Source organism: Capricornis sumatraensis, chromosome 20, assembly GCF_032405125.1.
Source record: "Capricornis sumatraensis isolate serow.1 chromosome 20, serow.2, whole genome shotgun sequence".
Classification (NCBI taxonomy): domain Eukaryota; kingdom Metazoa; phylum Chordata; class Mammalia; order Artiodactyla; family Bovidae; genus Capricornis; species Capricornis sumatraensis.
This window is the reverse complement of record NC_091088.1, coordinates 33,563,626-33,581,369: the sequence shown is the minus strand read 5'-3', so window position 1 is coordinate 33,581,369 and position 17,744 is coordinate 33,563,626.

Genomic DNA, 17,744 nt, shown 5'->3' with positions numbered 1-17,744 from the left:
TGTCCTGTTGGCAAGGCAAAACTATATTTGGTATATGATGCATTTGGGTCTCCCAAATGCTCACTACCCACGTATTTCTTTGGGACCCATTTTCAACCATCTCCAAAGGAAGCTTTACATACAGAGTCTGTAACTCCCACAATTAGGTTACATAAATAGAACTTTAAGAAATAAATTGCATAATTCTTCACTACACTGTAAAATTCCTCAAGGCAGAGGATACATCTGTTTTATTCAAGACTAATCTCTAAACATCAGACATGTTAAATCAAAGACAGTAAAGCTGGTAAAATGACCTATAGTACTGAAAATCAGAATTTTATGACCTTAAAGCCTGAGTTAACTCCAGCCACCTATACTGCTCTTAATATGTCCTGTAGGGAGCTATTCTTTCGTTTGTTTTGATTCCACCCTTAGGTTTAACTGCTGAACCTAAGATTTCAGATCACAAAAGTAGAATTACTGTGCCAATGAATGTCTATACACAATCTGTTAAAATTAATCAGACGTACGTCAGTAAAACTGACCCTCAACTGCTAAATGGAAAGCAAAAATAACACTCTATGCCCTAAAGTAGTTGAGAATTCATAATGCCATGTTATATTGATTCACACTCAGACCCATAGTCTAAGAAAAAACAACACTAAGTTATCCTATTAACCTTTCAGTGTTACCCTCTATTTTTAGTTGTATCATGGTTCTACCTCAGGCAGGGGTATGTTGCTTCTTAGTACACAGACTGACCAGATTCAATTACCTCCACCAAATTTCTTTTACTTTAAGAAAAGTCAATCAGAGCGTATTAGCAAGACTCGATAATTAGTGGCACTGCACCAAATTAATGTGACTGAAATTCAAAGACTTAAGGCTTCAAAGAATAGTTAACAAATTTGGTTACATCTTTTGAACAATTTTTTTTAAGTAATGAATCTTAATTATAATTTTACAAATACATCAAGTTTGGAGATTTTATGTTTGGAAAAGCTTACTATAAAGACTGTAGTCAATACACCGAAAGAGCAAATATATTTCTATGAACAGACAGGACACACTGTAAGAAGATAATATTGAGATTATAATTCCATATAAACTTTGATCCATTGTATATATTTTCTCCTATCCTCCTTACTAATGTCCATGGTGTGGAACAACAAAAAGGCTACACTAAACATTTATTAAGGATAAGTATTTTCAAGTCTGACTCTGGGTTTGCAAATTGGTTTGCTTGGAGAATTCCCTTGACTGTACAGTCCATGGGGTTGCAAAGAGTTGGACAGGACTGGGACAGGACTGAGTGACGTTCACTTTCACTATTATCTGGGTGGCCATAATCAAGATGCTTGGCCTCTTTGTACCTAAAGTAAACTGAATATTTGTAATGTGTTAGTCTCTTAGTCATGTCCGACTCTTTGCGACCCCATGGACTGTAGCCTGCCAGGCTCCTGTGTCCATGGAATTCTCCAGGCAAGATACTGGAGTGAGTAGCTTCCGTTCAACAGGGGATCTTCCTGATTCAGGGATAGAACCCAGGTCTCCTGCATTGCAGGCAGATTCTTTACTATCTGAGCCACCAGAGAAGTCCTCCAGTTTACATATTGAAGCTTTAACCCATGGTGTGATGGTATTTGGAGATGGGGACTTGGGAGGAAACTAGGTTTAGATGAAGACATGACAGTGGGATCCGAATAATGGGATTGGTAACCTTATAGGAAGAGACACTAGCAGGCTTGCTCTCTTTCTCTCTGCATGCTAAGTCACAGTCATGTCTGACTTTCTGTGATCCCGTGGACTATAGCTTCCCAGGCTCCTCTGTCCATGGAATTCTCCAGGAAAGAATACTGGAGTGGGTTGCCATGGGATCTTCCCAACCTAGGGATCAAACCAAGGTTTCCTGCATTGCAGGTGAATTCTGTACCATCTGATAGTGTATTTTTATCCTATGGCATTATTGGAAGAATTACATAAGGTAATAGTGCTTAATATGAAATAAAAGATACAGTATTTTTTTTTAACTAATAGATTTAAGGTGGCTCAGACGGTAAAGCGTCTGTCTACAATGCAGGAGACCTGGGTTCGATCCCTGGGTCGGGAAGATCCACTGGAGAAGGAAATGGCAATCCACTCCAGTGCTATTGCCTGGAAAATCCCATGGACAGAGGAGCCTGATAGGTTACAGTCCATGGGGTCGCAAAGAGTCAGACACAACTGAGTGACTTCACTTTGTCTTTGAAATATGTATCAGTTTTAAAAGGAAGATAGTTTCAGAACTGGGATATTTCAAAAGGTCTTATTTTTCTCTTGCAGAGAAGATGTGATCACTGGCTTCATGTTTTTCAAATTCTCAAGGATTTGAGAATGCAGAGGTCTATAAATAAAATCCCCTGAGTTAAGACTTCATATATGTCTTCTAACCAGATTTCTCTATTTACTGTGTTCCAGCAGGTCAAACATGTAATATCAGAAAAAAAATATTCCAATAACGTTGAGAAGATGCAGTTAAATGGAGCAGACTGAAGATGAATTTTTCTTGGCATTGTGTAGATTTTCAGATGAAAATTAGAGATACACCAATCTTGCCCTAAGCAAGAAAATACACAGGGAGTTTATATGGTGTGAATCAACTTATTCTGGAATGTCAAAACTGAAACTCCTGACAAAATGGCAACAGGCACTAAGTTATATTCTGGAGAGGGGATGACACTGAATATACCTTGACAGTCCACCTGGTAAATGTGAATGTCATTTAGTGGTCTATTTCTCAATGAGCGGCATGCTAACATCTCAATAAAATGAGAATGCAGGCTAGGTGCCAATCATCCCATGCCTTTTCAGTTTCCAAGGGAGTGTGTCATCTGTAATAGCATGGAAAAAATTACTCTTATTGCTTTTCTTAATAGACAAAAATATTAGAGCATCTAGTAACACAACCCAGAATATCATCAACAAAAAATTCTGCATGGAAAGTAAAATTGGGGAAATGCTTGATGACTTTCTTCTTAACAAATTGGTGTGATAATAATTTTCTTTTTAAACTTATCTTGCTTGGTATATCTGTGGCAGACAGATAGTCCAATTGCTATCACCCACATCCTCCCTTGCGAGTCTTTTATCGTGGAAATTAGAAAATGCCATTTACTTACTTCTGTGGCCTCTCTTAAACTGTAAGTACCCATGAACAGATTGAGCTATTAAAATATAAAAAGTCTACTGGGTAGGGGGTAAAAGGAGAGACTCTTTTCAGGAAAAGGGCCTTTTGTCACCAGCATGCCCAACATGCCCATTGTGCCTTTAAAATTAGGCACAATGTTAAGAGCTGCAGCAGCTATCTTGTGACCATGAGACAATGGCCCAGGCCCAATATGACAATGCTAAAAGCTGAACTTCATCAGTAAAGCTAGGAGTGATCCATCTCTAAAATGGTGACTCCCTGTAGTAGGCAAGATTTTCACATCCAAGAACTTCAGTTTATGCTCTTGTAACTGTGAACATGTTACTTGACATGTCAAAAGAAACTTTGCAATTAAAATTAGTTAAAATAGATGTTTAAATAGATTTTAAAATAAGGAGATTTTTACTGGTGGCAGCAATCTAATCATTTTAGCCCTTAAAAGCAAAGTTAAGTTTCTCTGGCTAAGCTCAGTCAGAGAGATTCAGTGGAAGAGGAAGACAGAAGGGAGATAAGGCAGACAGATTTGAAGATGGGAAAGACTTGACCTGCCAGGCTAGCTCTGAATCAGGGAATGCAAGTGACCTCTACAAGCTGGTAACAATCCCTGGCTGACAGTCAGCAAGAAAAGGGGGACCTCAGTCCTACAGTCATAAAGATCTGAGTTCTGCCAACAACCTGAAAGAATGTTGAAGCTGATCCTTCCTGAGAGCCTCCAGGCCAGGAAATAGATTGGCCAATCTCTTGATTTCAGCCTTATGAGAATCAGACAAAGAATCAGATGATCCCACTGAGCTTTCTACCTATAAAACTGTACAACATTTTGCTTGTATTTTTTCAAGCCACTTGATTTGATTGGATGATGTGCATGCTTAATCATGCCCGAGTCTCTGCAACCCCATGCACTGTAGCCTGACAGACTCCTCTGTCCATGGAATTCTCCAGGCAACAATATTGGAGTGGGTTGCCATCTTCTCCTCTAGGGAATCTTCTTGACCCAGGGATCTAAGTCAGGTCCCTCTGAATTGTAGGTGGATTCTTTACTGTCTGAGCCACCAGGGAAGCCCTAAGTTTGTGCAATTTGTTATAGCTGCAATAGAAAACTCATACGCTCTCCCAAAACAAAGTTATTCACTAATGTGTTGTAGAAGAAAAGCCATTCTAGGTAGTCAAGTAAAAAATGCACAGACAATAACAATGCAATAATAACAAATAACGGCATACTATGCCTTCTTATTACATGTCAAACTCTATTCTAGAACAGACAGGACAGAGTAGAGCACTGTTTCTTTGGAGCTTATGTCTTAGGAAAAGGAAATAGATAATAAACAAATATATGCATAAGATAAAACTATTATGTAGGTGAATAAAATTGGGTAATGTGCAGCCAATAATTCATCAAATAATGTAGATTGTATGGTCGGGAAAAGCCACTTTGAGAAAGCAGCGCCTAGGTGATATATGAATAAGAAACAACAGGTAACAAAACATTGTATGAAGGGTAACAGAGACAATTGCAAGATGGGGTAGGGGACTCCCAGATAAAAACTGTAAAAAAATACATACTATATAAAAAAATAAGCAACAAAGATACATTGTATCACATAAGTCATAGTCATAATTGTGTAATAACTTTAAGTAGAATATAACATATAAGGATGTTGAATTATTATGGTGTACACCTGAAGCTAATATAGTTTTGTAAATCAGTTCAGTTCAGTCGCTCGGTCGTGTCCAACTCTTTGTGACTCCGTGAATCACAGCACACCAGGCCTCCCTGTCCATCACCAACTCCCGGAGTTCACTCAAACCCACGTCCATCAAGTCGGTGATGCCATCCAGCCCTCTCATCCTCTGTCATCCCCTTTTCCTCCTGCCCCCAATCCCTCCCAGCATCAGAGTCTTTTCCAGTGAGTCACTCTTCTCATGAGGTGGCCAAAATACTGGAGCTTCAGCTTTAGCATCATTCCCTCCAAAGAACACCCAGGGTTGATCTCCTTCAGAATGGACTGGTTGGATCTCCTTGCAGTCCAAGTCAAATCAACTATATTTCAAATTAAAAAGAAAAAAAAAAAACAGTCTACACATTGTTGCTCTTCCAGGACTGCTTTTGTACAAATGTGTAATGCCAGACAAGCTTGATTTTGTTGAATATAAAGATGCTGAGTCAATTTTGTTAGATGAGTTAAAATAGTATATATCTCTGAATTATGCCTTCAATTCTAGACACAATTATGCACTTGTAAGTATGTTGAGTCAAGGCAAGGGATGGGGTATTAGTAATTTCTGTTCTTTGAATATTTCTTCTAAGGCCATTGAAGGTGAAGTCGTTCAGTCATGTCCAACTCTTTGCAATCCCATGGACTGTAGCCCACCAAGATCCTCAGTCCATGGAATTCTCCAGGCAAGAGTACTGGAGTGGGTTGCCATTTCCTTTTCCAAAGGCCATTGAGGGAACAAGATAATTTGGTCCAATTCATGTTGCTCTGCCAATCCCTGGCCTCTGCCCATTTGCCTAGGTACAAGGAGCTGCTACTCAGATTGGCTAAAATAACTGACTGAAATACCAATAGGAGGTATTACTGCATTATGAAAAGGGAGCAGATAAGGCCTTTCCTTTTTCTTCCCTTTCTGAACACTTACACAGCAAATGCTTTTTAAGCTTCTGCCAGAGATTTGGTAACCTAGCCTGGCTGAGTCTGGCTTAAGTCCAGCAGCCACCACTTTGGGCTTCCAATTCCTTCACAATGGTTAAATGAATAAATCAGAGCCTGAAGAGACCTTCAAAAATTGAAAGGGCTGAAAGTCCTTTTTAGTTTCTTTTTAGACCTAAGTCTGGTCTCTAATTCAGGTTTATTAGAGTGGCTTTATACCTGAAGAGAGCTGAGGAGGGTGATGATGATATTTGCAAAATGTGGTGGCACAGCCACTCTGAGGAACAACTTATTTATCATTTGGGTTGGACATTTAACTCTCGAAACTCATCACTTTATGTTCTTTAGGGTTTTCTGCTGAGAAAGCTTTATACATGAAAACAAAAGCCAAATCCCTGACACCCTTTGATGTTTTTGTAACCATATGCATGTGCTTTATGATGACTTTCAGAGTTGCCGAGGCCACCACTTTAAGTTACTGTGCATATAATCAGGCCAAATATTCTCATCTGACACTCCTAATTATTTCCATGTTTGTCTCCAGTATATTTTTTTATAGACCTATATTTCTTATTCCTAGCATCTGCATCATTTTTCTATTTTCCTGTCCAAAGTATAAAACAATGACATACCTGCTTTCTTGCACATATCTTGTTTTATATATGTAAACATACTTTCTAGCAATTACAATTGGTAACAAAGCTCAAAATTAACTGTATCCCTCAGTCAGAACCATCATAGCTAACTCAAAATATTTATTCAGCAGCAAACAATTTTCGTGTGCAAAAGGCAAGAGAAAGCTATCAAAGTATGAAGAAAGCACACTTGTTTTATTTTGAAATCAGTTGGCAGAAAATCAATGACCTATGATATAAGAACCTCATCCCCACCCCCAGGGACCTCCACGTTATTGGAGTGGATTCACAGTACACACGCACATACACATTTTCTCAAAAAACAAATGCTAACGTTATAACGACTAATCTTTTAAATGATTTCAAGCTTTCAGCATTTGACTACATGGGTCATAGTGTTTCTCAAATGTGAACCCCAGATCAGCAGCATCAGCCTCTTTTAGGCACTGAGATACTCAAAACCTCACATCTCACTTCTGATCTATCATATTAAAAACTCAGAACCTGTACGTGGGGCCCAGCATCTGTGTTTGCACAAGCCACCAAGTGGATTCTGACACAAGCTAAAGTTTAAGATCCATGGATTTATAAAAGAAGTTAAAGAAGCATTCCTTTGGTCAGTTCAGTCAATGCTAATTACAGCATTTATTCTAATGACATAATTATGGAATATGGAAGTGTCCAAAGATTAGAACTGTTTATAATTGTGATAAGTTTTGAATGATGAATGTTCTATATGAAGAACAATCACATGGGGAATATTAACGATTAGTCATTTTTTAAAAGGAAATTTTAAGTAGCGTGCCCAAGAATTTCTAAACGTTCTCAAAATTATTCTGATAACTACATATAAATATCAAAACTACTCATCAAAAATAAACAAAATATCTAGAAAGCTTATTTATCTCTAGGATCATGACTGTTCATAATTCTCATTTTTATATGGGTTTTTGTCAGTTTCTATTACAAATATGTGTGTGCACATACATACATAGGCACATGCCTACATATACATATATACATATATATACACACATATACACATTTACATGTGTTCTCAATTGCAAGAGGTTTGGCAAACTCCTGTTTATCATTCTCTATGGGTTTGTTGTCTGAACTTATAACATCAGTTGCACTTTTCCTGGTTCTAATGCTATGAAAATTGTTTTTCACTTAATATGAATATAAAATTAAAGTTTACTACTCATTTATATATTACATGAGCCATTTATTTTGTACTGACAATACATCTACTAGAGGATGATTTTGGTAATATAGTTACAATTGAGACCATACAGAACATGAGATTTCTGTTGTGATTATTCCTTATGGAATCTCAACTTGTGCTTTTATTTTAAAACATGTGTACCTGAGAAACACCCTGCCACACAGAACACATACCTGAGTTTGATGATTTATTTTGTCTGGGAAGTCAATATTTTTGTTAAAATGATGCTAATTTGACAACTAAAACCCCTATAGTCCCCTACCCATAAGTTTCTTTGGTTTTCTTTCCATTTAGGCACTCTGCAGGGAAAAAAAAAAAGAGTTGGCAGAGTCCAATACAGTAGTACTGGGTCATGAAGTTTTCTCTTTACAGAAAGTAATTTATTTATCATATTTTCAGATCTTTATAACTATCAGTTCTTCTTTTGGTTTAATGGAGGGATTCTTTTAAGATGTGGAATGCCTGCTTGAATGCCAGTTCTATTTTATGAGAAACCGCAGTTCAGGATTTTCTCTTTTCTTGTCCTTGAATGCATCTTAAGACTTGCAAGACTGATTCCTAGATGTAACATCAAATGATTGGATGTCTTCAAGGTTCTTCACAAGTAACAAGTTTTGTTCTTAGGTGCCAGATAGATAGTTCTGTGCTTCTTTTGCAACAAATAAAAGCAAGCCACTCTTTCCAAAACATCAAATAAAAATGGAAAGAAATAACTGCTTTCAAAATAAAGAAAATGGTTAAATTCAGAGGAATTATTTGAAGTTTTTCATCTCTACCCCTAACCATCAGACATTCACATTCTCCAGGATATTTTTCTTTATTGGTCCTTGTTATAAGGACAGACTCTAAATGTTCTTTACATATCTGAATTACTTGATAAATCACATACATGATGATTGGAAAGCCAATAATTTGATTATGATATTTTGGTTTAATTTGAGAGTGAGACCACACTTTCCTCTTTTTCAAACAGAAACAGTTAAAATAAATAGCTTTGAAGTGGAAGAAAAATCCTGTTTATCATAATTATTTTGTTGATCACCAACATAGTAAGAAGATTACAACTGCCATTGTAGTTGTCAATTATCTATATCTTTGTTCTATTCCTTCCCTGCAAATAGGTATAATGTATGGTAGATTCAGTATTACTTAAAAAAAAAGTTTTTAAATCTTCTTTAATTGGAGGTTAATTGCTTTGCAATGTTGTATTGGTTTCTGCCGTACAACAATGAGAATCAGCCATATGTATATATATGCCCCCCACCTCTTGGACCTCCCTCCCACTGCTCACCCCTTCCCACCCTTTCAGGTTGTCAAAGAATACCAAGCTGAGTTCCCTGCGCTACACAGCGGCTTCCCACTAGCTATCTATTTTACATACGGTAAAATATATGTTTCAATGCTACTCTCAATTTGTCTTACCCACTCCTTCTCCTTGGAAGGAAAGCTATCACCAACCTAGACAGCATATTAAATAGCAGAGACATTACTTTGTCCACAAAGGTCCATCTAGTCAAGGCTATGGTTTTTCCAGTGGTCATGTATGGATGTGAGAGTTGGACTAAAGAAAGCTAAACACTGAAGAATTGATGCTTTTGAACCGTGGTGTTGGAGAAGACTCTTGAGAGTCCAAGAATGCAAAGAGATCCAACCAGTCCATCCTAAAGGAGATCAGTCCTGGGTATTCATTGGAAGGACTGATGCTGGAGCTGAAACTCCAATACTTTGGCCACCTCATGCGAAGAGCTGACTCATTTGAAAAGACCCTGATGTTGGGAAAGATTGAGGGCAGGAGGAAAAGGGGATGACAGAGAATGAGATGGTTGGATGGCATCACTGACACAATGGACATGGGTTTGGGTGGACTCCAGCAGTTGGTGATGGACAGGAAGGCCTGGCATGCTGCGGTTCATGGGGTCGCAAAGAGTCGGACACGACTGAGCGACTGAACTGAACTGAACTCCTTCTCCTACTGTGTCCACAAGTCTGTTCTCTCTCTTTGTTCTATTCCTGCCCTTCAAATAGGTTCATCAGTACCATTTTAGAAAAAAATTTTGAATTGAGGGAAACCCTTTTCCCTTACACAATAAAGGATATGTGAATATAAGGGGCTTCCCAGGTGGTGCTAGTGCAACCACTGCCAATGTAGGAGATGTAAGAGACGTGGGTTCCACCCCTGGGTCAGGAAGATCCCCTGGAGGGGGCATGGCAACCCACTCCAGGATGCTTGCCTGGAGAATCCCATGGACAGAGGAGCCTGCTGAACTGCAGTCCATAGGGTTTCAAAGAGTCGGATACAACTGAAGCGACTTAGCACAAAGGCATGCATATGAATATGGGATAGCAGAAAATGCTCAGGTAACCAACTGCTCCGGTCTGCCTGGGTACGAGGAATTTCCTGGGAAGTGGACTTTCAATGCTGAAATCTGGACAGTCTCAGGGAGATGGGCACCCAGTGGTCACCCTTCTGGAGATGGAAATGGGTGTTGGGGTTAGGATGAGTTTCTCTCCTTAGGAATATGTCCATCCTAGAACTAAAATATTATAAAAAACAACAAGTTATAGGTGCTGGCCAGAAATACCAGGGAGTCTATAGAATTAGCAAATATGAGGAGCAGAAGGGCAGGATCTGAGGTTCTCGTTGACGAGTGTGAGGAGTTCAAGCAAGATGCAACAAACATTGTGAGACCCTGAAACTCCACCCATCTTGGTATTTTTTCATTTTTGTTCTTATTGCCGAGTGGCAGGTTCTTCTCAAAAGACTGCAGGTAATGAAGTGTTTTTTTAAAAATTTATAATATAAAGAATATGAGTCTTTTTTTCCATTCCTTAACTTTGATGTCTTAAATCTCCCTAAACCTGAAAACATACTTTTTACCTTCTGTCACATGCTGATAAGTAGGATTTCAAGGGGAAAAATAGTCACACATTCCAATTATTATAATATCTAAGGGAGCACTTTAACCTATTTTCAAAGTTTTACCTGCTGCAAATATGAGAGTGATTTTAATTCTCCTCTTTATTATAGTCTAGTGTTCATATACTAATCCTTATTATATTGCCATGAAATTACAAAAAAGAATATCATAACAATTTTGTGTTTATTCTAAATATGCTAGATAAGCCGTTAGCATTAATGTGGCTGAGATTTTATTATTTTTCTTCCCAGAAAGAATGGAAATGAGTTTACTTAATATGAGATGATGGTTTCATATAACTGTTAGGATTAAGCCATGTTGAAAATAAGAAATCTTGATGGAAAAAAAATTGCTAAATTTTTATTCAGCTGAAATATGTAGACTTCAATAATAAGGCTGGAGCAGCTGGTCTGATCTAGTCTTTTGTGGCAATTAATTAAAAGAATGCCTCATTCTGTAACCATCCTTGCCAGACCCCACTCGAGTTTATAATGTGCCACAGTCTCTGACTATTTCTTCTGGAACTCATACACAGCATTTCCATAATTAAACTGGTTTAGCCTTTTCAGAGGTGAATCCTAAAGCACATTATATGTAATTTGACTGCAAATGTCTATTTATAGAGCCACTCAAATATACAATGAGGAACAATGTATACTAACACATCTCAAACAATAACTTTTCTGGGTTCCTCTAACTACTTGGCATGTGGGGAAAGGCAAAACTACGGAGACAGTAACAGATCTGGGATTTTTTTTGGGGGGGGGGTGGGGTGGGGTTGGAGGAAGGGGATAAATGAATGGGAATGGTACAGAGGATTTTTAGGATGCTAAATCTATTTTATATGACATCAAGATGGTAGATACATGGCAATATACATTTGTTAAAACCCACAGAACTGTGTAACACAGAGTGGACTTTAATGAAAATTATGGGATTTCACTGATAATGATCTATCAACATGACTGATTAATAGTGACAGATGCATCCCATGAATTTGTTGTTGTTCAGTCACTAAGTTGTGTCTGACTCTTTGCGATCTCATGGGCTGCAGCATGTCAGGCTTCCCTGTCCTTCCCTCTCCCAGGGTTTGTTCAGGTTCATGTCCTTTGAGTCCGTGATGCTATCTAACCATCTCATCCTCTGCATTCATGAAAGATGTTAATAACAATGGAAACTGTGGGAAAGAGGGGTATACATGTATTTGCTCAATTATTCTGTGGCTCTAAAACTGTGATATTCAATCTTTCTTTTTCTTCTTTTTTTTTTTGGCTGTACCTCATGTTATGTGGGATCTCAGTACCATGATCAGGGATCTCTTGGTACCCCAACCAGGGCTTGAACCTATGACCCCTGCATTGGAAGTTCAGAGTCTTAATTATTGGACCATCAGGAAAGTTTCAAAATTCAATCTTTTAATGAGCATTATATGCTTTAAAAAAAAAAAAAAAGGAGCTTTGAAATCAGAAACATTCAGGGTTGAATCCTTATTCCACCCTTTAGCTGTGGGACTTTAGATGGTTCTCTGATTCTTCTGGAAAATAGGGATAAGAATGCCTCTCTTATATATCATGATATATCATGATATAATATTCCTTCAAATTAAAATGTGTGTGTAAAGAAGTATAACAGAATTTCCTGAAGTGATAAAACCAGTCTTGCCATGCCAGCTGTTAGTCTTTTTGAGGTTTGGGACAACTGCATCTGACAGTGTTGGTGGGGCTGGTGATGGCAGAATAGAGAAAGGTCGGGTTTTAAGCATCTCATATTTCAAGCTGAAACTGGAGAAGGTCTTTACTATAAAATATTCTAACTTGAATACAGGCCTTTGGGAAAATATTCAGTAAGACAAATTTCTTTTTCTTTTTTAATCCAATTCAAGTCATAATTTTCCTTCTTCATTCTAGATAGATATAGATAGGCATAACTCCTCTCTCCTCTGCAGTTACTGGCTCTTAGGCACTTAGGTATAAGTATTCTTGGACATCCCTGATGGCTCAGTGGTAAAGAATCTGCCTGCCAATGAAGGAGATACAAGTTTCATCCCTGGGTCAGAAGGATTCCCCTGGGGGAGGGCATGGGCAACCCACTTCAGTATTCTTTTCTGGGAAATCCCACGGACAGAGGAGCCTGGCAGGCTATAACCCATGGGGTGCAAAACAATCGAACATGACTTAGCGACTAAACAACAGCAGCAGAAATATTCTTATAGATGTGCATTTTCATTTTTGCCAGCTAAAATCCAAAGAGTTGAAGTGCTGGTAATGGGGTAGATATATGCTCACCTAAATGAGAAACTTCCAATCTATTTGAAGAAAAGAGAGCTAACATTTTCTGAGTATTAAGGGCCAGACACTAGGTCACGTGCTTCATGTTGATTATCTTATGTAATCCTTTAACACCATGAGCTAGGCTCTATTTTTATCCTTGATTTACAGAAGTGCAAATTGAAGTTTAAAGAGCTTAAGAAGTTTGCCCCCAAATAACACTCTAAGTGTTGCTATAGTCTCCTAAGTATTAGTAGAGGGAACCAGCTCTCCTGCATAGACATTAGCATGAACAAGGGTGAAAAAAAAAAAGGACCTAGTCCTTGCCCCAGATGTTCTCATGAAGCTCAAGAGTTTTAATTAGGACCAATGAGACAGCCCAAGTTGTTCTTAGGAAAATAACTGCATGGGTCAGAGGAAGGTTTATTTGTATGTATCTTGAGAAATGTTTCCATTTCTTCCAAGTTCCCCTTGACTAGTGACACTAAAGACTAAGGAAGTGGATGCTTCAGGAGTATTTTATTCCAGAGCCAGTGGAGCCAGGTTGTCAGTCTCTTCTCTGCTAGTTTGCGCAGCCCAGCACCCATAGCCACTACCCTACAATTAACCTATCTGAATTAGGCTTCCCATTACTATCTAAGGAAGCCGGCAGTACCCTTTGGGTATTCTCCATCAGGAGCTGGGTTAAGCATTCATTTACATGTAAATGGTCTCCTTTTCTCCTTCTTCTCAGCCTGCTAATGAAATATTCTGCACTGCTGTGCAAACCATGTTACCTACACATTTTGAATAGGAAAATGCTTGAGATGAAATGGAAAAATTAAAGCAAAATTACCCATTAAAAAAAAATAGCCCTCAGAGATAGCCATTTACCTTTTTCACTCCATTTGTTCCATTATTCAATGCTGTGTGAGTGTCTACCAAGCGTGGGGGGCTGGGTTTGGAGTTGGAGAAACACCACTGATGTTTAGGAACAGGGGACCTCAGAAAGTTCACTGGATTTAAAGGAGCCAATCAGTAAAGTCATATTTACGCTAAGAATTTTTAAAATCGTTTTGAATTTTCAATTGTGCTGAGTACAGGGAAATACAAACACAGGAGACTCCAAGGACACTGACAGGGGAATCTAACCTAGGCAGAAGGCAAGAGACTTCTCTGAGGAAACTACAAGACAAGAAACTGCTTAAAGCTGCCAGGATATGACCGCTAACTGATACTGGTTATTGTCAAATGCTCACTGTGTACCATGCTCGGCTCTAAACGCATTACAGATACTATCTCTACAGATTTACGAGGTTGGTGGTGTTATTATCCCATTTTACAGATGGGATGAAGAACCAGTATTGAAAGCCAGGCTGCCTGATTGTGGAGTGTGCACGCTGGAACACTTTAAACACTCTGTCTGCTGTTCCTTTCGCTTTCTTAGGGGCTTCCCAGGCAGCGCTAATGGTGCAGAATCTGCCTGTCAATGCAGGATATGCAAGAAGCTTGGGTTCCATCCCTAGACTGGGAAGATCCCCTGGAGTAGGAAATGGCAACCCACTCCAGTATTCTTGCCTGGAGAATCCCATGGACAGAGGAGCCTGGCGGGCTACAGTCCATGGAGCCTCAAAGAGTTGGACACAACTGAGCGATTCACACATACACACACTTGCTTTCTTAATATTACTTTCTACCGAAAAGCATATTTTTCCCTTTCTAAGTTGGCCTAATTACTATTTTATTAAAACATTTAATTTGTTCCTTGATCCAGACCTATGTTAAACTATGTCCTATGTGTACAGATTGTTACTTTATTAATAAGCAAAGGTGACTATAAGGAAAAAAAAAATCTCTGTCATTAATAAGCACCAGGAACTGTAGGAAATGTTTTCTCCCAGTATCTGTTTGGGTATCTTTTAGCATCCCTGTTACACAGGTGAGAGAGTGAGGCAGAGATAAGTTTAATGGCTTGGCTGCTGTCACCTGGGTAGAGAGCCTGGTAGAGCTGGGAACAGAGGCCCGATTTGCCCATGTTGCTACAAACCCTGAGCTGCCTCTCTGATTTTATTATTAGTGTTGAACTGATCTCTAACAGAAAGCTGTGAAAAGCCTCGGGAAAAAAAAACAAAAACAAAAACACCACAAAACCAAAAAGCTGTGCAGATTCTAGAAAGGACTTCCAGGGGGCGCTAGTGGTAAAGAACCCACCTGCCAATGAAGGAGATACAAGAAACATGGGTTCCATTCCTGAGTCGGGAAGATCCCCTGGAGAAGGCAATGGCAACCCACTCCAGTATTCTTGCCTGGAGAATCCCAAGGATGGAGGAGCCTGGTGGGCTACAGTCCACCCAGTCACAAAGAGACACGACTGAGAAACTGAACACCGAATACTGGAAAACACCTGTATTTCTACTTTGGGGGTATTCCCAACAATCCCTACAACAGCTTCATGTTTGCATTATAAAATAAATCAATTCTTATTAAATAAATGAAACGGTCCAAGAAATCCTAGTTTTTTTGTCTTGATCATCGATTTACTGATCAATATTCTGAGGATTATTTTGTTTTCCTGCTATTTTGATATTGAGAATGAGTTGTCCTGAGTGTCTGAGACATATTTAGTTGGCTTGGTTGAATACTTTGCTTTGTAAATGTATATAATTACTTTCATGTCCAGTTTAGTTTCCTGAGAATTTGGATGGTGTGAGATTTCCAGAGACTTGATATGAAAGTCACTAGTGAAAGTGAAGTCGCTCAGTCGTGTCCGACTCTTTGCGACCCCATGGACTGCAGCCTCCCAGACTCCTCCGTCCATGGGATTTTTCAGGCAAGAGTACTGGAGTGGGTTGCTATTTCCTTCTCCAGGGGACCTTCCTGACTCAGGGATTGAACCCAGGTCTCCTGCATTGCAGGCGGATGCTTTACCCTCTAAGCCACCAGGGAAGCCCACGAAAGTCACTAGGCTCCTTCACTTTTTTTTTCTTGACATATTCTAAAACCTCTCTTTATTTTTCCTCAGTCCTTAATGTTTCTCTCTCCCCAGACCTGACTCACATTTTCCTACTCATTCCTTTCTGAGCTTACCTTTCTATCTTCAAGAATTATAAGGTAACAGTGTACACACAACAGTTCTATTTCAGCCTCAGAGTCACTGTCCATACAAATACACTCACACCTGTCAGACCACACACCCTGATGCACAAAACAGATCTCTAGCAGCTCACGCTGACATCTCTCTAAAAGCAGTCGGCTTCCACAGCCAGTCCCTAGGGAGGTTAAAAGAAAATGCAGCTAGTATGGCTGGTGTTCTGGCAGTCTGACTTCAGCTCCTCACACGACCTGCCTGTTCTGCCACAAGGTGCAATTTCAACTCCAAGAAAGTGTTCCCTTTTGCTTGGCCTCACATCAGATCACCATCTAATGTAGCCCAGAGATTTTTCATTAGGTTTCATTACCGGACGTTACAGTTTCCGTTGCATTGCAGTGCTCTTCACAGAGGCTTTTCACTGATTTTAGTTCGAGAAATTAAGCGATCTCAAGTGCAGCCGTGGCAGCACCCATTACGATGTCAGATTTTAAAGCCAAATAAAACTGAAAAACTCATGTTTGGAATCCTGAGTATGCCAACAGGTCCAAAGACAGTTTATTAAGACAATAGCATTGATAATAATAATATTAAATGAGAGCAAAAACTACATGTTTTGAAAAAAATCCATTGCTGCTTTCATTCCTTCAACAATTTTTTTCTTCTTTTACGTACCTGATAAATTCCAGGCCTTGTTAGCAAAGGGAAATAAGTTTGTTTGCGTACTTCTTAACCATTCTGTACATAATAATGAAGAGAGATTTGGAGCTTTTTGGCTAAGCTGAATATCAGGAATGTATGTATTCTTTGACACAGTGGTGGTGGTTTAGTCCCTAAGTCATGTCAACTCTTGAAATTCCATGGACTGTAGTCTGCTAGGCTCTTCTGTCCATGGGATTTCCCAGGCAAGAATACTGGAGTGGGTTGCCATTTTCTTCTCCAATTCTTCCACATGAAGGAAGGTAAGTGTTTATGTGTCAGGACTGGCACATACATAACTCTGATGGAATTTTAGTAACTGTATCCCTGGGCAAATTCAGTTCTTTCATGTGCCTTCCTTAGGAGAAGTCTCAGAGTTTTTTTATGTCCAAAGACCACAGATTCAGTTCCATAAGTGGTGCTGATTTACAGAAAATGTAGTACATTTCTCCTAAGCAAATAGAGAAGTGATAGCATATGCCATTAATCAAACAAAACTGCACAAACAGTTCATTTCAGCCTCTCTTTCATTTCCTCTTCTTAGTAGCTAGCCTTTGGACTTGCATTCATGCTTTCTGTCACCACTTCTCTCTGTCTCTTTCTGTTAATCTGTGTCTTTCTGTCTGTTGACCTAAAACATATAGACTGCCAATTATTTCTCCAACAAAAAAGAAAAAAAAAAAAAAAAAAAAAAAGGAAAGGAATGAAAGAAAAAAAGGATGGCAGGGTGATTTAATCGGGATTAGTAGAGAGCTGGAGTCCAGAGTCTGCAGCCACAGTGAGCCACTGACAATCGGAGAAGAGGAACTCTTTACTGGAGTGGGAAAGGAAGACGCGTGGGCTGCAGTAAGCAAAGTGACCATGGCTTTTCACCGGCTGATTGTTGTAAGGAAAGGAGCTTTCATTCCCCGTTGAGCTGTGATCTTTGAAGGATGTGAGAGCTCCCACTTCTGGTCTCTTAACTTGATGTAATTGAGGTTTCCAAAGACCCTGATGCTGAGAAAGATTGAGGGCAAGAGGAGAAGGGGGCAACAGAGAATGAGATGGTTGGATAGCATCACTGACTCAATGGACTTGAGTTTGAGCAAACTCAAGGAGACAGTGAAAGAC